Source organism: Diabrotica undecimpunctata, chromosome 4 (assembly GCF_040954645.1).
Source record: "Diabrotica undecimpunctata isolate CICGRU chromosome 4, icDiaUnde3, whole genome shotgun sequence".
Taxonomy (NCBI): domain Eukaryota; kingdom Metazoa; phylum Arthropoda; class Insecta; order Coleoptera; family Chrysomelidae; genus Diabrotica; species Diabrotica undecimpunctata.
The window spans coordinates 103483508-103509139 of record NC_092806.1 but is presented as its reverse complement, the minus strand read 5'-3'; the positions used below and the strand labels follow the sequence as shown (position 1 = coordinate 103509139).

Genomic DNA, 25632 nt, shown 5'->3' with positions numbered 1-25632 from the left:
TCTAACAACGATTGGCTGAGATTAAGATATTGATCTCTATCCATGAGGACAGTAGCATTCCCTTTATCACTAGTAAGGACGAGAAGATTAGGGTGAGTTTTTAAAAACGATACCGTCTCCCTGTAAATCTTATCTAACTCCGATATGGGTTGTCTAGGGCGATTAGAAAAGTTCAACAGAATATTATTGGAAGAAGACCTAAGAGATAAAAGGTCAGAATTGTCAGCATGTGACAAAATATTTTCCACATCTGCTAAAATTCTACTAACAGAATAATCTCTGAAAGTTGGCTGTAAGCCAAATTTGGGGCCCAAGGATAACAATTTAAGAATGTCCTGAGGAACCTCAGTACTAGATAGATTTTTAATCCACTTAGGATTAAATGGAATTTTTTTAAACTGGGGAGTGTCTAAGTTATTAAGTTTCTTACGAAGGTGTGCCATGGATTTATGATATACAAAATTAAATTTCTTATGTAAAGATGACTCAAAAGTGTCCAACAAATTGTCAGGAAGGTGATTATCCAGAAAAGAAGTGACATTATTGATTTGAGAAATAATAAATTTAATATCGGTGTGAACCTTAGAAATATGGAAATTAAGTAATCGTGCCCTCACCTGTCTGTTTAACGCTTGGCTTCTGCGGTAAAGGGTGTCATTGGTGGAGCCTGATGTTGAAGTGAGTATGTTGGAAGTGGTGTCTATGATAAATCTTGGGATCTTCTTAGTTCTCCTACACTCCAAAAGGAAAGTTCTTCTAGCTTCTGCTGTGGCTAGTTTCTCTGTTAGGTTCGTCCATCTCTTCAGCTTCTTCACTACTGGTTCTCCATGGATGCGCCTGGTGGTGGCATAAAACCCCTCTGTAACAGAAAACATCGAGAAAAGGAGTACGACCGTCAATCCAATATAAACTAAGGTACACTCGAAGAGTGGTGGGTTTTTCGGTCAAAGTGGAGAAATAAAAGACAAAGACGATGGCTACTTCATCTATTTATTGAAGACGTTTCGCTTTCTGCTCAGAAAGCATCATCAGTTCATCTAAAAAGAACAATATGAAACCAAACATCCATAGAGAAGTTATAACCAAAGTGTGTTACCTTACAAAGACATGTAGCAGTCAGTGATGTAAAAAATATGAAAAAGCTTACAAAGCTGGACATTCAGAGTTAACGTTGTATATAACAATTAATTGAAACTAGGTAAAGTTTGCAATTTGACAAAATTAGCACAGCAAAAGAACATGTGATAAAAATACATGTATATATAAAAAATTTTTATAAAAACTTAGTAAAAAACATTAAGGTTTATTTTAAAGTGTAAAGAACTAGAAAGATCATTAGATTGCACTTCCAACAAATTTATTTAAAAATTATATTTTAATTTTAACTTTAGGTAACATTATAAGTTATTAAAGATTAATAGTAATAAAGAAAAAAATGAAGTTACCAGTCTTTAGCTTACTGAGGCTCGTTGGTAAATGAATTTAAAGGTTTGACACCCACGCACAACAACGTGAGTAGAAGTGGCCTTGAAGTCACAATGACATAAACAGCAAGGCAAGCTACCAACCTATATGTATTAAGGCGGTATATTCAAAGAATGTGATAAATTTGGTTGACAACTTGTCGTTAAAAAACCAAGCAGTGAAAGGAAAAGGTGGTTAAGATCACCATTTAACCCTACAGTGATTGATCTGTCAACAAAGAACAAAGTAAGAGAAGTCAATCCAATATATCATATATTGTAATATTATGACGTCACTAGTTAGCCAGCTAACAGGTGAAGATTAATAAAAATTTCCACAGTCCAAAGGTTCAAACATTAAGGACCATAATGAAAAGGATTCTATGAATCAGATTCAATTTAAAGTTTTATCAAACAAGTTCATCAAAAAGAACAATTACTTAATTATGTAAAAATGTTATTGACAAATATTAATAAAAAGTAAGTTGATAAATCTTAATTAAAGAAGGAATAATTTATTTATATTTTATTTTTATTTTTATTTAAATTTATTATAAGAAAATGTGATAAAGAAAACCCCAAAATGGGACAAAATTTAAGTAAACAACATATCAAGCCTAATTCTGTAAAATTAATGCATGATAAATTTGGCTCAAATTACTAATGTCCGTTCTCTTATTAAGAGTATTAGGATGTTTTAATATTGCACACATTTCTAAAAACTGTCTTTTAACGAGATTGCGTTCAGTGCCAAGAATTTTAACTTCATTAAAGTTTACTTCATGCTTAGTGTTAATGGCATGTTGGGCAAGAGCACAAGTATGCTTAGATAAATTGATATCACTGCGGTGTGTCGTCAGACGCCCTCTCAGTGATCTCCCAGTCTGACCGATGTAACATGAGTCACACTCAGCACAAGGTATATGATATATTACATTCACTTGTTCCAGAAGGGACAGAGGTGTTTTAGTTTTAGAGAACAAATTCCTGACAGTCTTAGCATTCTTAATAGCAATTTTAACAGGTACGTTATTATGTTTGTACAGTTTAACGAGTTTCTCAGTAACTTGAGGAAAATAAGGTAAAGAGGAGTAATGGGTAGTTGGATTCCCAAGTACAGTATTAGGCAGAACAGTGTTATTAATTGAATTATTTGATATCATTCTAAGTTGGTCACCATTGGGTATATCATTTAAAGAAGAACCATAGCTTTGAGCGAAAAGGTATTTATTAATAAGGGAGGATGGATAGGAATTCTCAATCAGAATATTTTTAAGTAATTGAAAGGATTCCCTTCGATTAATCGGATGTATCAGTCTATTTAGCCTGCAGCTTAAAGCTTTAATAAGGTTTAATTTGTATTTAAAGGGATGACAAGAATGGTAGTTGAGAAACCTATTAGAGGCCATTGGTTTCCTGTACCAACTTGTAGTAAGGGTGTTATCTCCCATTCTAATGACACGCATGTCTAAGAAGGGAATACTATTTGTGTTGGAGTCCTCAAGTTCAACAGTGAACTGTAAATGAGGATCAAACTCATTGAATAAAGACAAGGTGGCCTGAATCTTGTCTGGAGGTAAGGCTAGTAATAAGTCATCAACATACCGTTTAATAAAAGGGATTTGGAAATCTAAAAGACCCAGACGGTCAGATACTAAATCATCCAGTACATAATTAACTAGGATGGGAGAGATTGAGGAACCCATAGGTGTCCCAAAAATTTGAAGGTAATATTTGTCGTTGAAGACCAAAAAATTAGTGTCAAATGTTAATTGTAAAAGTTCTGCAAAAACATCCCAGGATACAGGACAGTTTGGTTGGATGGAGTTCCAGTGATTTCTTAGGGAGGTAATAACGCTCGAAAGAGGTAAATTAGTGAAAAGAGATACCACATCAAAACTCACTAAAATGTAGCCTTGTGGAAGTTCAAAATTATTAATAAATTCACTAAAGTGAAAAGAATCAACAATATTAAAGTTGTTATTATAATTATAAGATTTAGATAAGATGTCAGTTAAAAATTTTGCAATATTAGTATTTGGTGAATTAATGGAGGAAACAATTGGCCTCATGCTCAATGTGGGCTTATGTATTTTAGGTAGACAATAAAATCTGGGAGCATATCCATCATAATTATGTAAAAATTTTGCAAGTGGTTGATCTATGATCTTAATATTTTTTAAGTGTGTAATGAATTTATTTATTTTATTTGTAAATTTAGAGCAAGGGTTGGTAGAGAGAGGTTGATAGTATCTATCATCATCTAACAACGATTGGCTGAGATTAAGATATTGATCTCTATCCATGAGGACAGTAGCATTCCCTTTATCACTAGTAAGGACGAGAAGATTAGGGTGAGTTTTTAAAAACGATACCGTCTCCCTGTAAATCTTATCTAACTCCGATATGGGTTGTCTAGGGCGATTAGAAAAGTTCAACAGAATATTATTGGAAGAAGACCTAAGAGATAAAAGGTCAGAATTGTCAGCATGTGACAAAATATTTTCCACATCTGCTAAAATTCTACTAACAGAATAATCTCTGAAAGTTGGCTGTAAGCCAAATTTGGGGCCCAAGGATAACAATTTAAGAATGTCCTGAGGAACCTCAGTACTAGATAGATTTTTAATCCACTTAGGATTAAATGGAATTTTTTTAAACTGGGGAGTGTCTAAGTTATTAAGTTTCTTACGAAGGTGTGCCATGGATTTATGATATACAAAATTAAATTTCTTATGTAAAGATGACTCAAAAGTGTCCAACAAATTGTCAGGAAGGTGATTATCCAGAAAAGAAGTGACATTATTGATTTGAGAAATAATAAATTTAATATCGGTGTGAACCTTAGAAATATGGAAATTAAGTAATCGTGCCCTCACCTGTCTGTTTAACGCTTGGCTTCTGCGGTAAAGGGTGTCATTGGTGGAGCCTGATGTTGAAGTGAGTATGTTGGAAGTGGTGTCTATGATAAATCTTGGGATCTTCTTAGTTCTCCTACACTCCAAAAGGAAAGTTCTTCTAGCTTCTGCTGTGGCTAGTTTCTCTGTTAGGTTCGTCCATCTCTTCAGCTTCTTCACTACTGGTTCTCCATGGATGCGCCTGGTGGTGGCATAAAACCCCTCTGTAACAGAAAACATCGAGAAAAGGAGTACGACCGTCAATCCAATATAAACTAAGGTACACTCGAAGAGTGGTGGGTTTTTCGGTCAAAGTGGAGAAATAAAAGACAAAGACGATGGCTACTTCATCTATTTATTGAAGACGTTTCGCTTTCTGCTCAGAAAGCATCATCAGTTCATCTAAAAAGAACAATATGAAACCAAACATCCATAGAGAAGTTATAACCAAAGTGTGTTACCTTACAAAGACATGTAGCAGTCAGTGATGTAAAAAATATGAAAAAGCTTACAAAGCTGGACATTCAGAGTTAACGTTGTATATAACAATTAATTGAAACTAGGTAAAGTTTGCAATTTGACAAAATTAGCACAGCAAAAGAACATGTGATAAAAATACATGTATATATAAAAAATTTTTATAAAAACTTAGTAAAAAACATTAAGGTTTATTTTAAAGTGTAAAGAACTAGAAAGATCATTAGATTGCACTTCCAACAAATTTATTTAAAAATTATATTTTAATTTTAACTTTAGGTAACATTATAAGTTATTAAAGATTAATAGTAATAAAGAAAAAAATGAAGTTACCAGTCTTTAGCTTACTGAGGCTCGTTGGTAAATGAATTTAAAGGTTTGACACCCACGCACAACAACGTGAGTAGAAGTGGCCTTGAAGTCACAATGACATAAACAGCAAGGCAAGCTACCAACCTATATGTATTAAGGCGGTATATTCAAAGAATGTGATAAATTTGGTTGACAACTTGTCGTTAAAAAACCAAGCAGTGAAAGGAAAAGGTGGTTAAGATCACCATTTAACCCTACAGTGATTGATCTGTCAACAAAGAACAAAGTAAGAGAAGTCAATCCAATATATCATATATTGTAATATTATGACGTCACTAGTTAGCCAGCTAACAGGTGAAGATTAATAAAAATTTCCACAGTCCAAAGGTTCAAACATTAAGGACCATAATGAAAAGGATTCTATGAATCAGATTCAATTTAAAGTTTTATCAAACAAGTTCATCAAAAAGAACAATTACTTAATTATGTAAAAATGTTATTGACAAATATTAATAAAAAGTAAGTTGATAAATCTTAATTAAAGAAGGAATAATTTATTTATATTTTATTTTTATTTTTATTTAAATTTATTATAAGAAAATGTGATAAAGAAAACCCCAAAATGGGACAAAATTTAAGTAAACAACATATCAAGCCTAATTCTGTAAAATTAATGCATGATAAATTTGGCTCAAATTACTAATGTCCGTTCTCTTATTAAGAGTATTAGGATGTTTTAATATTGCACACATTTCTAAAAACTGTCTTTTAACGAGATTGCGTTCAGTGCCAAGAATTTTAACTTCATTAAAGTTTACTTCATGCTTAGTGTTAATGGCATGTTGGGCAAGAGCACAAGTATGCTTAGATAAATTGATATCACTGCGGTGTGTCGTCAGACGCCCTCTCAGTGATCTCCCAGTCTGACCGATGTAACATGAGTCACACTCAGCACAAGGTATATGATATATTACATTCACTTGTTCCAGAAGGGACAGAGGTGTTTTAGTTTTAGAGAACAAATTCCTGACAGTCTTAGCATTCTTAATAGCAATTTTAACAGGTACGTTATTATGTTTGTACAGTTTAACGAGTTTCTCAGTAACTTGAGGAAAATAAGGTAAAGAGGAGTAATGGGTAGTTGGATTCCCAAGTACAGTATTAGGCAGAACAGTGTTATTAATTGAATTATTTGATATCATTCTAAGTTGGTCACCATTGGGTATATCATTTAAAGAAGAACCATAGCTTTGAGCGAAAAGGTATTTATTAATAAGGGAGGATGGATAGGAATTCTCAATCAGAATATTTTTAAGTAATTGAAAGGATTCCCTTCGATTAATCGGATGTATCAGTCTATTTAGCCTGCAGCTTAAAGCTTTAATAAGGTTTAATTTGTATTTAAAGGGATGACAAGAATGGTAGTTGAGAAACCTATTAGAGGCCATTGGTTTCCTGTACCAACTTGTAGTAAGGGTGTTATCTCCCATTCTAATGACACGCATGTCTAAGAAGGGAATACTATTTGTGTTGGAGTCCTCAAGTTCAACAGTGAACTGTAAATGAGGATCAAACTCATTGAATAAAGACAAGGTGGCCTGAATCTTGTCTGGAGGTAAGGCTAGTAATAAGTCATCAACATACCGTTTAATAAAAGGGATTTGGAAATCTAAAAGACCCAGACGGTCAGATACTAAATCATCCAGTACATAATTAACTAGGATGGGAGAGATTGAGGAACCCATAGGTGTCCCAAAAATTTGAAGGTAATATTTGTCGTTGAAGACCAAAAAATTAGTGTCAAATGTTAATTGTAAAAGTTCTGCAAAAACATCCCAGGATACAGGACAGTTTGGTTGGATGGAGTTCCAGTGATTTCTTAGGGAGGTAATAACGCTCGAAAGAGGTAAATTAGTGAAAAGAGATACCACATCAAAACTCACTAAAATGTAGCCTTGTGGAAGTTCAAAATTATTAATAAATTCACTAAAGTGAAAAGAATCAACAATATTAAAGTTGTTATTATAATTATAAGATTTAGATAAGATGTCAGTTAAAAATTTTGCAATATTAGTATTTGGTGAATTAATGGAGGAAACAATTGGCCTCATGCTCAATGTGGGCTTATGTATTTTAGGTAGACAATAAAATCTGGGAGCATATCCATCATAATTATGTAAAAATTTTGCAAGTGGTTGATCTATGATCTTAATATTTTTTAAGTGTGTAATGAATTTATTTATTTTATTTGTAAATTTAGAGCAAGGGTTGGTAGAGAGAGGTTGATAGTATCTATCATCATCTAACAACGATTGGCTGAGATTAAGATATTGATCTCTATCCATGAGGACAGTAGCATTCCCTTTATCACTAGTAAGGACGAGAAGATTAGGGTGAGTTTTTAAAAACGATACCGTCTCCCTGTAAATCTTATCTAACTCCGATATGGGTTGTCTAGGGCGATTAGAAAAGTTCAACAGAATATTATTGGAAGAAGACCTAAGAGATAAAAGGTCAGAATTGTCAGCATGTGACAAAATATTTTCCACATCTGCTAAAATTCTACTAACAGAATAATCTCTGAAAGTTGGCTGTAAGCCAAATTTGGGGCCCAAGGATAACAATTTAAGAATGTCCTGAGGAACCTCAGTACTAGATAGATTTTTAATCCACTTAGGATTAAATGGAATTTTTTTAAACTGGGGAGTGTCTAAGTTATTAAGTTTCTTACGAAGGTGTGCCATGGATTTATGATATACAAAATTAAATTTCTTATGTAAAGATGACTCAAAAGTGTCCAACAAATTGTCAGGAAGGTGATTATCCAGAAAAGAAGTGACATTATTGATTTGAGAAATAATAAATTTAATATCGGTGTGAACCTTAGAAATATGGAAATTAAGTAATCGTGCCCTCACCTGTCTGTTTAACGCTTGGCTTCTGCGGTAAAGGGTGTCATTGGTGGAGCCTGATGTTGAAGTGAGTATGTTGGAAGTGGTGTCTATGATAAATCTTGGGATCTTCTTAGTTCTCCTACACTCCAAAAGGAAAGTTCTTCTAGCTTCTGCTGTGGCTAGTTTCTCTGTTAGGTTCGTCCATCTCTTCAGCTTCTTCACTACTGGTTCTCCATGGATGCGCCTGGTGGTGGCATAAAACCCCTCTGTAACAGAAAACATCGAGAAAAGGAGTACGACCGTCAATCCAATATAAACTAAGGTACACTCGAAGAGTGGTGGGTTTTTCGGTCAAAGTGGAGAAATAAAAGACAAAGACGATGGCTACTTCATCTATTTATTGAAGACGTTTCGCTTTCTGCTCAGAAAGCATCATCAGTTCATCTAAAAAGAACAATATGAAACCAAACATCCATAGAGAAGTTATAACCAAAGTGTGTTACCTTACAAAGACATGTAGCAGTCAGTGATGTAAAAAATATGAAAAAGCTTACAAAGCTGGACATTCAGAGTTAACGTTGTATATAACAATTAATTGAAACTAGGTAAAGTTTGCAATTTGACAAAATTAGCACAGCAAAAGAACATGTGATAAAAATACATGTATATATAAAAAATTTTTATAAAAACTTAGTAAATTGATTATTGGAGCTCCTGATATAGCATTTCCTCGAATAAATAATATAAGATTTTGACTTTTACCCCCTCTTTATTATTATTATTATTAAGAAGAATAGTAGAAAATGGAGTTGGTACTGGATGAACAGTCTATCCCCCTTTATCATCCAATATTGCTCACGGAGGTTCGTCAGTTGATTTAGCTATTTTTAGTCTACACTTAGCAGGAATTTCTTCAATTTTAGGGGCAATTAATTTTATTACTACAGTAATTAATATACGTCCAATAGGAATAACTTTTGATCGAATACCATTATTTGTATGAGCAGTTGTTATTACAGCAGTTTTACTACTATTATCATTACCTGTTCTTGCCGGAGCAATTACAATATTATTAACAGATCGTAATCTAAATACCTCTTTTTTTGATCCTGCTGGAGGTGGTGATCCTATTTTATATCAACATTTATTTTGATTTTTTGGACATCCTGAAGTCTATATTTTAATTTTACCAGGATTTGGTCTAATTTCTCATATCGTAAGACAAGAAAGAAGAAAAAAAGAAGCTTTTGGAACTTTAGGAATAATTTATGCTATAATAGCAATTGGATTATTAGGATTTATTATATGAGCCCATCATATATTTACTGTTGGAATAGATGTTAATACACGAGCATATTTCACATCTGCTACAATAATTATTGCAGTTCCTACTGGAATTAAAGTATTTAGATGATTAGCAACATTCCACGGGACTACAATCACTTATAGGCCGGTAACCTTATGATCATTAGGATTTATTTTTTTATTTACTGTTGGAGGTTTAACAGGAGTGGTATTAGCCAACTCATCAATTGATATTGTTTTACATGACACTTATTATGTTGTTGCCCATTTTCATTACGTATTATCAATAGGGGCAGTATTTGCTATTATAGCTGGCTTTATTCAATGATTCCCATTATTTACAGGATTAACCTTAAATAATTTTTATTTAAAAATCCAATTTTTTATTATATTTATTGGGGTAAATTTAACTTTTTTCCCTCAACATTTCTTAGGTTTAATAGGAATACCTCGACGATACTCAGATTACCCTGATATTTTCATATTATGAAATATTGTATCTTCTATTGGATCCCTAATTTCATTAATTAGAGTTATCTTCTTAATTTATATTTTTTGAGAGGCATTATCTATAAAACGTAAAAGATTAAGACCATTAAGATTAACATCATCAATTGAATGATTACAATTTAATCCACCTGCTGAACATAGGTATTCTGAATTACCAATACTGTCTTCAAATTTCTAATATGGCAGATTAGTGCACTGGATTTAAACCCCAAATATAAAGTTTAAACTTTTTTTAGAAATTTCAACTTGAAAAAATTTCATATTACAAGATAGATCATCGCCATTAATAGAACAATTATCTTATTTTCATGACCACGCATTAATAATTCTAGTAATTATTACAGTATTAGTTGGTCAATTAATATTTTTTTTATTTTTTAATAAATTTTTACATCGAAACTTACTTGAAGGACAATTAATTGAAATTATTTGAACCATTCTCCCTACAATTACATTAATTTTCATTGCAATTCCATCATTACGCTTAATTTATATTTTAGATGAAATTAATAACCCCTCTATTACTATTAAAACTATTGGACATCAATGATATTGATCTTATGAATATTCAGATTTTAAAAATGTCGAATTTGATTCATATATAATTCCTACAAATGAATTAAATAATTTTAATTTTCGACTATTAGATGTTGATAATCGAATTGCAATTCCATTTGAAACTAATATTCGAATATTAGTAACAGCTGCTGATGTAATTCACTCATGAACAATTCCATCATTAGGAGTAAAAATTGATGCAACACCTGGACGATTAAATCAAATTAGATTCTCATTAAGACGATCAGGAATTTTTTTTGGACAATGCTCAGAAATTTGTGGGGCAAACCATAGCTTTATACCTATTGTATTAGAAAGAATTTCTCCTAAATATTTTTCTAAATGAATTATGAAAATAATTGAAATTTCATTAGATGGCTGAAAGTAAGCAATGGAATTTTAAACCATAAGATGATAAAATAACAACTATCTCTAATGAAAAATTTAGTTAAAATATAACATTAGCTTGTCAAGCTAAAATTATCTATTTGGATAATTTTTAATTCCCCAAATAATACCTTTAAATTGAGTTACCCTAATATTTTTTTTTATTTTAAATTTCTATTTATTTAATAATTTTAATTATTTTAATTTTAATTATAAGCCCAAACATTTTAATATAAAAAAAATAACATTAAAATTTAATTGAAAATGATAATAAATTTATTTTCTTCATTTGACCCCACATCTAATTTAAATTTACCAATAAATTGATTAAGCACAATATTAGGATTAATTTTAATTCCCTCAACATTTTGATTAATTCCATCTCGATATAATTATTTATGAATGAAAATTATTATAACTTTACATATAGAATTTAAGATTTTAATAGGAAATTATAAATCTCAAGGAAGAACATTAATTTTTATTTCTTTATTTAGATTAATTTTATTTAATAATTTTTTAGGTTTATTTCCTTACATTTTTACTAGAACAAGACATATAACATTAACTCTAAGATTAGCTTTACCTTTATGATTAAGATTTATAATTTATGGTTGGTTAAATAATACAATTCATATACTAGCACATTTAGTTCCCCAAGGAACACCACCAATTTTAATACCTTTTATAGTATGTATTGAAACCATTAGAAATATTATTCGACCAGGAACATTAGCAGTACGATTAACAGCAAATATAATTGCTGGACATTTATTAATAACATTATTAGGAAATACTGGACCATTAATATCAATTTACATATTAAATATTTTAATTGTAGTCCAACTTTTATTGTTAGTTTTAGAAACAGCAGTTTCAATAATTCAATCATACGTATTTGCTGTTTTAAGAACTTTATACTCTAGAGAAGTAAATTAATGTCAAGACATAAAAATCATCCTTATCATTTAGTAGACATTAGGCCCTGACCTTTAATAGGGGCTTTAAGAGCTATATTAACAATAATAGGATTAATTAAATGATTTCATTTATATAATAGAAATTTATTAATAATTGGACTATTAATTACAAGATTAATTATATTTCAATGATGACGAGATATTGTTCGAGAAGGAACTTACCAAGGTCTTCATACATTATTAGTAACAAAAGGTTTACGGTGAGGAATAATTTTATTTATTACCTCAGAAATTTTATTTTTTATATCATTTTTTTGAGGATTTTTTCATAGATAGCCCCAACTATTGAGTTAGGAATATTATGACCCCCAAAAGGAATTCAACCTTTCAATCCTTTAGAAATTCCATTATTAAATACATTAATTTTATTAACATCAGGATTAACAGTAACTTGAGCCCATCATAGATTAATTATATTTATTAATTAATTAATTATTTATTAATTATATTTGATATTCAGATAAATTGCATAAAATTAGGGAGATCTATTAGGAAAAAAAATATTTAAGAACACAATTCTACCCGATTAATAAAATATTATTTTGAAGATTATTATCTATCGTTATTTTATTAACATGAATTGGAGCTCGACCTGTTGAAGAACCCTATATTATTACAGGACAAATTTTAACAATTGTATATTTTATTTATTATATTATTAATCCAATTTTAAGAAAATGATGAGATTCAGTTATCTTTAACTAGTTAATGAACTTGTATAAGTATATATTTTGAAAGTATAAAAAAGAAATAAAATTTTCTATTAACTTATACTAAAATTAATTAACTAAATTTGTAAGATAAAAAAAAATAACCTAATTCTAAAAAAAAATATAAAATAATTTAATGAAACAGGTAGATAGCCTTTTCATGCTAAATATATTAATTTATCATAACGATAACGAGGGAGAGTGCCACGAACCCATAACCATAAAAATCTTATAAATCCCAATTTGAAAAAAAATATTAAACTAACTAAATTAGCACCTAAAAATAAAAAAACACATATTATTCTCATAAATAAAATATTACCATATTCAGCTAAAAAAATTATTGCAAAACCCCCTCTTCTATATTCTACATTAAACCCAGAAACTAATTCAGATTCACCTTCCGCAAAATCAAAAGGAGTACGATTAGTTTCAGCTAATCCCGAAACAACTCATATTAAACATAAAGGAAAAAATAAATATAAAAATCAAATATATTCTTGATATTTAATAAAATCTAGTATATTTACAGATATAATTAAAAATAAAAAAGATAATAAAATTAGTGCTAAACTTACTTCATAAGAAATAGTTTGAGCAATAGACCGTAATCTACCTAATAATGAATAATTAGAATTAGAAGATCAACCGGCTAATATAATAGTATAGACTCTTAGACTAGAGACTGCTAAAAAAAATAATAATGTTAAATTAAAACTAATATTTACTGTTATAAAAGGTATACATATTCATAAAAATAAAGCTAAAAATAAATTTAAAATAGGAGAAAAATAATATAAATTAAAATTAGATATAAAAGGATAAATCTGTTCCTTAGTAAATAATTTAATTGCATCACTAAAAGGTTGAATTAAACCTAAAAATCCAACTTTATTAGGACCTTTTCGAATTTGAATATAACCTAATACCTTACGTTCAAGTAAAGTCAAAAAAGCAATTCTAATTAATACACAAATAATTAAAATTAAACTAGAAATAATTATTAAAAATAAATCAATAAAAAACAAGTATTATTTGTAAAACCTTACATATAAAGATTCTAAATCTATAGCACTAATCTGCCAAAATAATAATATTTATCTAAAAAAAAAATTTTTTTATATACTGGGTCCTTTCGTACTAAAATATATTAACAAATTAAAGATAGAAACCAACCTGGCTTACACCGGTTTAAACTCAGATCATGTAAAATTTTAAAAGTCGAACAGACTTAATAATATAGCTTCTGCACCAATTATAAATTTTAATCCAACATCGAGGTCGCAATCTTTATTATCAATTTGAACTCTCCAATAAAATTACGCTGTTATCCCTAAGGTAATTTAATCTTATAATCAAAAATATTGGATCAAATAACTATTAATCAATATAATAATACAAAAAAAGTTAAATTTATTTTTTAATCACCCCAATTAAATAAATATAAAATATAAATAAATTAAATTCTAAAAAAATATATTTTTAAATTTATTAAACTCTATAGGGTCTTCTCGTCTTTTAAAAATATTTAAGCTTTTTAACTTAAAAATAAAATTCTATTAAAATTAAATAAAGACAGTTTATCTAAATATCAAATATAATTTTGAATGTTCAAATAACCCTTAATTATAATTTTATCAACCATAAATTGCATAACCCCTAATTTTATGTAATTTATCTAAATATCAAATATAATTTCGAATGTTCAAATAACCCTTAATTATAATTTTACCAACCATAAATTGCATAACCCCTAATTTTATGCAATTTATCTAAATATCAAATATAATTTCGAATGTTCAAATAACCCTTAATTATAATTTTACCAACCATAAATTGCATAACCCCTAATTTTATACAATTTATCTAAATATCAAATATAATTTTGAATGTTCAAATAACCCTTAATTATAATTTTATCAACCATAAATTGCATAACCCCTAATTTTATGTAATTTATCTAAATATCAAATATAATTTCGAATGTTCAAATAACCCTTAATTATAATTTTACCAACCATAAATTGCATAACCCCTAATTTTATGCAATTTATCTAAATATCAAATATAATTTCGAATGTTCAAATAACCCTTAATTATAATTTTACCAACCATAAATTGCATAACCCCTAATTTTATACAATTTATCTAAATATCAAATATAATTTTGAATGTTCAAATAACCCTTAATTATAATTTTATCAACCATAAATTGCATAACCCCTAATTTTATGTAATTTATCTAAATATCAAATAAATTAATAAATTTATCTAATTTTACTAAAATTTAAATTATTAAATAAATAAAATTTAAAATTTTAGTTAAAAAATTATATTTTATATATACTTCAATTTTAATATATTTTAAATATAAATTAAAATTAAATTTAACTCATAAATTAAATAGATTATTAAATAATTTAATTTTAAATAATTATTTATAAATATCCCATATATACCCATATTAAATAAAAATAATTGTATTTAATATAAAATAAAACTTTTAAATGATTAAAAAAAATTTAAACATGATAATTAAATAAATACTAATTTAAAATCAAATTTAATTTTAATTTATCTTTAAATTGAAAATTTCCAATCTAAATAATAAATACTTCAATTATTAAAATAATTAGAGTTATCTCTAACATTAGAAAATTAAGTTTTTTTTTTTTTTTATTAATTTTTTCTTTTATATAAAAATTAATTTTTTTAATAATAAATATACTCAAATTATTTATTTATATATATTTTTTTATTTATATTAATTATTTTTATTAAAAAAAAATATTATTAATTATATTTTATATTTAATTTTAAATTATAAATCATTAATTAATTACTCATAATATTAGGATTATATATAATTAAATTATTTATTATTAAATGTAATAATTTTAACTTACTAGTTTAAGAGCAAGAATTTAATAATTTTCTTTCTCTTTCTGAGAAGTTCTATAAGCGTCTTAAGTTACTATTAATTAATCAATTCGGAGTATCTAATTAAATACCTTTTTAATAACTTATATATATATATATATGTATATATAACTTTAATATATATATATATATATATATATATATAGGTATATCCTTAATTTAATATTTATTGTTAAATATATAATTAATATTATTATTTAATTAATATTTAAACAAATTAAATATTTATTAAATAATACCTAATTTTATTTTTTTTTTCTCAACTTTTTTTATTTTGATTTAAATTTCCAATTTATCCAAAAAATCAACAAATTTGGCGCCAAAATTTTTTCAAAAATTTTTGCAAAAAATGACAAAATTTTCACTTTTTTTTTAAAAAAAAAAATAATTTATATTTCAAAACTTTTTAAACTTTAAGTCTAATAAAAAAACATTTTAATAAAAATTTTATTTTAAAAAATGTGAAGTGCCTGATTTGAAAGGGTAATTTTGATAGAGTTAATCATGTGTTTACACCTTCATAAAATTACACTTAATAGAATTAAACTATTTCTTTTAATATCAAAAATTACTATACATCTTATATTAAAGTGTAAAAAAGGTAAGCTAATGAAGCTACTGGGTTCATACCCCATTTATAAAGGTTTTAACCCTTTTCTTTTTAATTTATAAATTGTATAAAATTTTTTTTATTAATTTTTTAATTATTGGTACTTTAATTACAATCTCTGCATATTCATGATTTAGTATATGAATTGGGTTAGAAATTAATTTATTGAGTTTTATCCCCCTAATAAAATCTCATAATAATATTTTTCCTGCTGAGGCTACATTAAAATATTTTATTACCCAAGCATTGGCCTCAGCCATTATTCTATTTTCAATTATCTTAATTTTGAATTCTTCTGATTTTATTCAAACAAATTTAAATTATATTCATAATTTAATAATAAATTCAGCTTTAATAACAAAAATAGGAGCAGCACCTTTTCATGCTTGGTTTCCTGAAGTTGCCGATGGATTAAATTGAATAAATAATTTAATTTTAATAACATGGCAAAAAATTGCCCCTATAATTATCATTATGTACAATTTTAATTCTTTATTTTTTAGAATTATTATTATTATTTGTTCCTTAATTAGGGGAATTCTAGGATTAAATCAAGTCGGGTTACGTAAATTAATGGCTTATTCATCAATTAATCATATTGCATGAATATTAGCAAGAATATTAAATTATAAAATAATTTGATTTAGATACTTCTTAATTTATTCTTTTATTTTATTTTCTATTATTTTATTATTTAATCATTTTAAAATTTATTATATAAAACAATTATTTATATCCTTAAATACAAATAAGACATTAAAAATATTTTTTATTTTAAATTTTTTATCATTAGGGGGATTACCTCCATTTTTAGGATTTTTACCAAAATGATTAGTAATTAATAATCTAGTAGAAAATAAATTTTATTCTTTAAGGCTAATTTTAATTGTATTAACTTTAGTAACTTTGTTTTTTTATTTACGAATTACATTTTCTACTATAACAATTATAATAAATGAAGTTTGTTTAAAATCAACCAAACTTAAAATAAATTGAATAATTCTATTTAATGCATTAAATTTAATAAGATTATTTTTATGTACAATAATTTTTAGAATATTTTAAGGATTTAAGTTAAAAAAACTTTTAACCTTCAAAGTTAAATATAGATTAGTGTCTAAGCCTTAAAAAATTTATTTTACCTTTAAATTTGCAATTTAAAATCATAATTGAATATAAGACTTGGTAAAAGAATTAATCATTCGTAAATAAATTTACAGTTTATTGCTTAAACTCAGCCATTTTACCGAATAAATGATTATTTTCAACTAATCATAAAGATATTGGAACATTATATTTCATTTTTGGAATTTGAGCAGGTATAATTGGAACATCCCTAAGAATTCTAATTCGAGCAGAATTAGGTAGACCCGGTTCCTTAATTGGTAATGATCAAATTTATAATGTAATTGTTACAGCTCATGCTTTTATTATAATTTTTTTTATAGTTATACCTATTATAATTGGCGGATTTGGTAATTGACTATTAATTATGATAATTCTATTTTTAATTATAGTTGGGGGAATACTAATTCTTTTTATCTATATAACAAGAATTGCATCAAATGAAAAATTTAAATTTAATTTTAAAATAATAGTAAATTATATTTGATATTTAGATAAATTGCATAAAATTAGGGGTTATGCAATTTATGGTTGGTAAAATTATAATTAAGGGTTATTTGAACATTCGAAATTATATTTGATATTTAGATAAATTACATAAAATTAGGGGTTATGCAATTTATGGTTGATAAAATTATAATTAAGGGTTATTTGAACATTCAAAATTATATTTGATATTTAGATAAACTGTCTTTATTTAATTTTAATAGAATTTTATTTTTAAGTTAAAAAGCTTAAATATTTTTAAAAGACGAGAAGACCCTATAGAGTTTAATAAATTTAAAAATATATTTTTTTAGAATTTAATTTATTTATATTTTATATTTATTTAATTGGGGTGATTAAAAAATAAATTTAACTTTTTTTGTATTATTATATTGATTAATAGTTATTTGATCCAATATTTTTGATTATAAGATTAAATTACCTTAGGGATAACAGCGTAATTTTATTGGAGAGTTCAAATTGATAATAAAGATTGCGACCTCGATGTTGGATTAAAATTTATAATTGGTGCAGAAGCTATATTATTAAGTCTGTTCGACTTTTAAAATTTTACATGATCTGAGTTTAAACCGGTGTAAGCCAGGTTGGTTTCTATCTTTAATTTGTTAATATATTTTAGTACGAAAGGACCCAGTATATAAAAAAATTTTTTTTTTAGATAAATATTATTATTTTGGCAGATTAGTGCTATAGATTTAGAATCTTTATATGTAAGGTTTTACAAATAATACTTGTTTTTTATTGATTTATTTTTAATAATTATTTCTAGTTTAATTTTAATTATTTGTGTATTAATTAGAATTGCTTTTTTGACTTTACTTGAACGTAAGGTATTAGGTTATATTCAAATTCGAAAAGGTCCTAATAAAGTTGGATTTTTAGGTTTAATTCAACCTTTTAGTGATGCAATTAAATTATTTACTAAGGAACAGATTTATCCTTTTATATCTAATTTTAATTTATATTATTTTTCTCCTATTTTAAATTTATTTTTAGCTTTATTTTTATGAATATGTATACCTTTTATAACAGTAAATATTAGTTTTAATTTAACATTATTATTTTTTTTAGCAGTCTCTAGTCTAAGAGTCTATACTATTATATTAGCCGGTTGATCTTCTAATTCTAATTATTCATTATTAGGTAGATTACGGTCTATTGCTCAAACTATTTCTTATGAAGTAAGTTTAGCACTAATTTTATTATCTTTTTTATTTTTAATTATATCTGTAAATATACTAGATTTTATTAAATATCAAGAATATATTTGATTTTTATATTTATTTTTTCCTTTATGTTTAATATGAGTTGTTTCGGGATTAGCTGAAACTAATCGTACTCCTTTTGATTTTGCGGAAGGTGAATCTGAATTAGTTTCTGGGTTTAATGTAGAATATAGAAGAGGGGGTTTTGCAATAATTTTTTTAGCTGAATATGGTAATATTTTATTTATGAGAATAATATGTGTTTTTTTATTTTTAGGTGCTAATTTAGTTAGTTTAATATTTTTTTTCAAATTGGGATTTATAAGATTTTTATGGTTATGGGTTCGTGGCACTCTCCCTCGTTATCGTTATGATAAATTAATATATTTAGCATGAAAAGGCTATCTACCTGTTTCATTAAATTATTTTATATTTTTTTTTAGAATTAGGTTATTTTTTTTTATCTTACAAATTTAGTTAATTAATTTTAGTATAAGTTAATAGAAAATTTTATTTCTTTTTTATACTTTCAAAATATATACTTATACAAGTTCATTAACTAGTTAAAGATAACTGAATCTCATCATTTTCTTAAAATTGGATTAATAATATAATAAATAAAATATACAATTGTTAAAATTTGTCCTGTAATAATATAGGGTTCTTCAACAGGTCGAGCTCCAATTCATGTTAATAAAATAACGATAGATAATAATCTTCAAAATAATATTTTATTAATCGGGTAGAATTGTGTTCTTAAATATTTTTTTTCCTAATAGATCTCCCTAATTTTATGCAATTTATCTGAATATCAAATATAATTAATAAATAATTAATTAATTAATAAATATAATTAATCTATGATGGGCTCAAGTTACTGTTAATCCTGATGTTAATAAAATTAATGTATTTAATAATGGAATTTCTAAAGGATTGAAAGGTTGAATTCCTTTTGGGGGTCATAATATTCCTAACTCAATAGTTGGGGCTAATGATCTATGAAAAAATCCTCAAAAAAATGATATAAAAAATAAAATTTCTGAGGTAATAAATAAAATTATTCCTCACCGTAAACCTTTTGTTACTAATAATGTATGAAGACCTTGGTAAGTTCCTTCTCGAACAATATCTCGTCATCATTGAAATATAATTAATCTTGTAATTAATAGTCCAATTATTAATAAATTTCTATTATATAAATGAAATCATTTAATTAATCCTATTATTGTTAATATAGCTCTTAAAGCCCCTATTAAAGGTCAGGGCCTAATGTCTACTAAATGATAAGGATGATTTTTATGTCTTGACATTAATTTACTTCTCTAGAGTATAAAGTTCTTAAAACAGCAAATACGTATGATTGAATTATTGAAACTGCTGTTTCTAAAACTAACAATAAAAGTTGGACTACAATTAAAATATTTAATATGTAAATTGATATTAATGGTCCAGTATTTCCTAATAATGTTATTAATAAATGTCCAGCAATTATATTTGCTGTTAATCGTACTGCTAATGTTCCTGGTCGAATAATATTTCTAATGGTTTCAATACATACTATAAAAGGTATTAAAATTGGTGGTGTTCCTTGGGGAACTAAATGTGCTAGTATATGAATTGTATTATTTAACCAACCATAAATTATAAATCTTAATCATAAAGGTAAAGCTAATCTTAGAGTTAATGTTATATGTCTTGTTCTAGTAAAAATGTAAGGAAATAAACCTAAAAAATTATTAAATAAAATTAATCTAAATAAAGAAATAAAAATTAATGTTCTTCCTTGAGATTTATAATTTCCTATTAAAATCTTAAATTCTATATGTAAAGTTATAATAATTTTCATTCATAAATAATTATATCGAGATGGAATTAATCAAAATGTTGAGGGAATTAAAATTAATCCTAATATTGTGCTTAATCAATTTATTGGTAAATTTAAATTAGATGTGGGGTCAAATGAAGAAAATAAATTTATTATCATTTTCAATTAAATTTTAATGTTATTTTTTTTATATTAAAATGTTTGGGCTTATAATTAAAATTAAAATAATTAAAATTATTAAATAAATAGAAATTTAAAATAAAAAAAAATATTAGGGTAACTCAATTTAAAGGTATTATTTGGGGAATTAAAAATTATCCAAATAGATAATTTTAGCTTGACAAGCTAATGTTATATTTTAACTAAATTTTTCATTAGAGATAGTTGTTATTTTATCATCTTATGGTTTAAAATTCCATTGCTTACTTTCAGCCATCTAATGAAATTTCAATTATTTTCATAATTCATTTAGAAAAATATTTAGGAGAAATTCTTTCTAATACAATAGGTATAAAGCTATGGTTTGCCCCACAAATTTCTGAGCATTGTCCAAAAAAAATTCCTGATCGTCTTAATGAGAATCTAATTTGATTTAATCGTCCAGGTGTTGCATCAATTTTTACTCCTAATGATGGAATTGTTCATGAGTGAATTACATCAGCAGCTGTTACTAATATTCGAATATTAGTTTCAAATGGAATTGCAATTCGATTATCAACATCTAATAGTCGAAAATTAAAATTATTTAATTCATTTGTAGGAATTATATATGAATCAAATTCGACATTTTTAAAATCTGAATATTCATAAGATCAATATCATTGATGTCCAATAGTTTTAATAGTAATAGAGGGGTTATTAATTTCATCTAAAATATAAATTAAGCGTAATGATGGAATTGCAATGAAAATTAATGTAATTGTAGGGAGAATGGTTCAAATAATTTCAATTAATTGTCCTTCAAGTAAGTTTCGATGTAAAAATTTATTAAAAAATAAAAAAAATATTAATTGACCAACTAATACTGTAATAATTACTAGAATTATTAATGCGTGGTCATGAAAATAAGATAATTGTTCTATTAATGGCGATGATCTATCTTGTAATATGAAATTTTTTCAAGTTGAAATTTCTAAAAAAAGTTTAAACTTTATATTTGGGGTTTAAATCCAGTGCACTAATCTGCCATATTAGAAATTTGAAGACAGTATTGGTAATTCAGAATACCTATGTTCAGCAGGTGGATTAAATTGTAATCATTCAATTGATGATGTTAATCTTAATGGTCTTAATCTTTTACGTTTTATAGATAATGCCTCTCAAAAAATATAAATTAAGAAGATAACTCTAATTAATGAAATTAGGGATCCAATAGAAGATACAATATTTCATAATATGAAAATATCAGGGTAATCTGAGTATCGTCGAGGTATTCCTATTAAACCTAAGAAATGTTGAGGGAAAAAAGTTAAATTTACCCCAATAAATATAATAAAAAATTGGATTTTTAAATAAAAATTATTTAAGGTTAATCCTGTAAATAATGGGAATCATTGAATAAAGCCAGCTATAATAGCAAATACTGCCCCTATTGATAATACGTAATGAAAATGGGCAACAACATAATAAGTGTCATGTAAAACAATATCAATTGATGAGTTGGCTAATACCACTCCTGTTAAACCTCCAACAGTAAATAAAAAAATAAATCCTAATGATCATAAGGTTACCGGCCTATAAGTGATTGTAGTCCCGTGGAATGTTGCTAATCATCTAAATACTTTAATTCCAGTAGGAACTGCAATAATTATTGTAGCAGATGTGAAATATGCTCGTGTATCAACATCTATTCCAACAGTAAATATATGATGGGCTCATATAATAAATCCTAATAATCCAATTGCTATTATAGCATAAATTATTCCTAAAGTTCCAAAAGCTTCTTTTTTTCTTCTTTCTTGTCTTACGATATGAGAAATTAGACCAAATCCTGGTAAAATTAAAATATAGACTTCAGGATGTCCAAAAAATCAAAATAAATGTTGATATAAAATAGGATCACCACCTCCAGCAGGATCAAAAAAAGAGGTATTTAGATTACGATCTGTTAATAATATTGTAATTGCTCCGGCAAGAACAGGTAATGATAATAGTAGTAAAACTGCTGTAATAACAACTGCTCATACAAATAATGGTATTCGATCAAAAGTTATTCCTATTGGACGTATATTAATTACTGTAGTAATAAAATTAATTGCCCCTAAAATTGAAGAAATTCCTGCTAAGTGTAGACTAAAAATAGCTAAATCAACTGACGAACCTCCGTGAGCAATATTGGATGATAAAGGGGGATAGACTGTTCATCCAGTACCAACTCCATTTTCTACTATTCTTCTTAATAATAATAATAATAAAGAGGGGGGTAAAAGTCAAAATCTTATATTATTTATTCGAGGAAATGCTATATCAGGAGCTCCAATAATCAATTTACTAAGTTTTTATAAAAATTTTTTATATATACATGTATTTTTATCACATGTTCTTTTGCTGTGCTAATTTTGTCAAATTGCAAACTTTACCTAGTTTCAATTAATTGTTATATACAACGTTAACTCTGAATGTCCAGCTTTGTAAGCTTTTTCATATTTTTTACATCACTGACTGCTACATGTCTTTGTAAGGTAACACACTTTGGTTATAACTTCTCTATGGATGTTTGGTTTCATATTGTTCTTTTTAGATGAACTGATGATGCTTTCTGAGCAGAAAGCGAAACGTCTTCAATAAATAGATGAAGTAGCCATCGTCTTTGTCTTTTATTTCTCCACTTTGACCGAAAAACCCACCACTCTTCGAGTGTACCTTAGTTTATATTGGATTGACGGTCGTACTCCTTTTCTCGATGTTTTCTGTTACAGAGGGGTTTTATGCCACCACCAGGCGCATCCATGGAGAACCAGTAGTGAAGAAGCTGAAGAGATGGACGAACCTAACAGAGAAACTAGCCACAGCAGAAGCTAGAAGAACTTTCCTTTTGGAGTGTAGGAGAACTAAGAAGATCCCAAGATTTATCATAGACACCACTTCCAACATACTCACTTCAACATCAGGCTCCACCAATGACACCCTTTACCGCAGAAGCCAAGCGTTAAACAGACAGGTGAGGGCACGATTACTTAATTTCCATATTTCTAAGGTTCACACCGATATTAAATTTATTATTTCTCAAATCAATAATGTCACTTCTTTTCTGGATAATCACCTTCCTGACAATTTGTTGGACACTTTTGAGTCATCTTTACATAAGAAATTTAATTTTGTATATCATAAATCCATGGCACACCTTCGTAAGAAACTTAATAACTTAGACACTCCCCAGTTTAAAAAAATTCCATTTAATCCTAAGTGGATTAAAAATCTATCTAGTACTGAGGTTCCTCAGGACATTCTTAAATTGTTATCCTTGGGCCCCAAATTTGGCTTACAGCCAACTTTCAGAGATTATTCTGTTAGTAGAATTTTAGCAGATGTGGAAAATATTTTGTCACATGCTGACAATTCTGACCTTTTATCTCTTAGGTCTTCTTCCAATAATATTCTGTTGAACTTTTCTAATCGCCCTAGACAACCCATATCGGAGTTAGATAAGATTTACAGGGAGACGGTATCGTTTTTTAAAAACTCACCCTAATCTTCTCGTCCTTACTAGTGATAAAGGGAATGCTACTGTCCTCATGGATAGAGATCAATATCTTAATCTCAGCCAATCGTTGTTAGATGATGATAGATACTATCAACCTCTCTCTACCAACCCTTGCTCTAAATTTACAAATAAAATAAATAAATTCATTACACACTTAAAAAATATTAAGATCATAGATCAACCACTTGCAAAATTTTTACATAATTATGATGGATATGCTCCCAGATTTTATTGTCTACCTAAAATACATAAGCCCACATTGAGCATGAGGCCAATTGTTTCCTCCATTAATTCACCAAATACTAATATTGCAAAATTTTTAACTGACATCTTATCTAAATCTTATAATTATAATAACAACTTTAATATTGTTGATTCTTTTCACTTTAGTGAATTTATTAATAATTTTGAACTTCCACAAGGCTACATTTTAGTGAGTTTTGATGTGGTATCTCTTTTCACTAATTTACCTCTTTCGAGCGTTATTACCTCCCTAAGAAATCACTGGAACTCCATCCAACCAAACTGTCCTGTATCCTGGGATGTTTTTGCAGAACTTTTACAATTAACATTTGACACTAATTTTTTGGTCTTCAACGACAAATATTACCTTCAAATTTTTGGGACACCTATGGGTTCCTCAATCTCTCCCATCCTAGTTAATTATGTACTGGATGATTTAGTATCTGACCGTCTGGGTCTTTTAGATTTCCAAATCCCTTTTATTAAACGGTATGTTGATGACTTATTACTAGCCTTACCTCCAGACAAGATTCAGGCCACCTTGTCTTTATTCAATGAGTTTGATCCTCATTTACAGTTCACTGTTGAACTTGAGGACTCCAACACAAATAGTATTCCCTTCTTAGACATGCGTGTCATTACTACAACACCCTTACTACAAGTTGGTACAGGAAACCAATGGCCTCTAATAGGTTTCTCAACTACCATTCTTGTCATCCCTTTAAATACAAATTAAACCTTATTAAAGCTTTAAGCTGCAGGCTAAATAGACTGATACATCCGATTAATCGAAGGGAATCCTTTCAATTACTTAAAAATATTCTGATTGAGAATTCCTATCCATCCTCCCTTATTAATAAATACCTTTTCGCTCAAAGCTATGGTTCTTCTTTAAATGATATACCCAATGGTGACCAACTTAGAATGATATCAAATAATTCAATTAATAACACTGTTCTGCCTAATACTGTACTTGGGAAT

General features: G+C 27.3%; 1 long non-coding RNA gene and 5 pseudogenes across 1 annotated transcript; 3 read left to right on the top strand and 3 right to left on the bottom strand.

Moving 5' to 3' along the window:
- Positions 1 to 448: 448 nt before the first annotated feature.
- On the bottom strand, positions 449 to 8347 carry LOC140438338 (uncharacterized). The gene is made up of 3 exons (XR_011950504.1): positions 8068 to 8347; positions 4343 to 4584; positions 449 to 859 (listed from the first exon to the last, which is right to left on the bottom strand). It is a non-coding gene; the product is annotated as an uncharacterized lncRNA (long non-coding RNA).
- A 2593-nt stretch (positions 8348 to 10940) lies between these two features.
- On the top strand, positions 10941 to 11916 carry LOC140439828 (ATP synthase subunit a-like; annotated as a pseudogene).
- Positions 11917 to 12300: 384 nt separating this feature from the next.
- Positions 12301 to 13584, bottom strand: LOC140439829 (NADH-ubiquinone oxidoreductase chain 1-like; annotated as a pseudogene).
- A 2519-nt stretch (positions 13585 to 16103) lies between these two features.
- On the top strand, positions 16104 to 17108 carry LOC140438865 (NADH-ubiquinone oxidoreductase chain 2-like; annotated as a pseudogene).
- Positions 17109 to 18343: 1235 nt separating this feature from the next.
- On the top strand, positions 18344 to 19357 carry LOC140438864 (NADH-ubiquinone oxidoreductase chain 1-like; annotated as a pseudogene).
- Positions 19358 to 20015: 658 nt separating this feature from the next.
- LOC140439827 (ATP synthase subunit a-like) lies at positions 20016 to 20991 on the bottom strand (annotated as a pseudogene).
- Positions 20992 to 25632: the final 4641 nt, after the last annotated feature.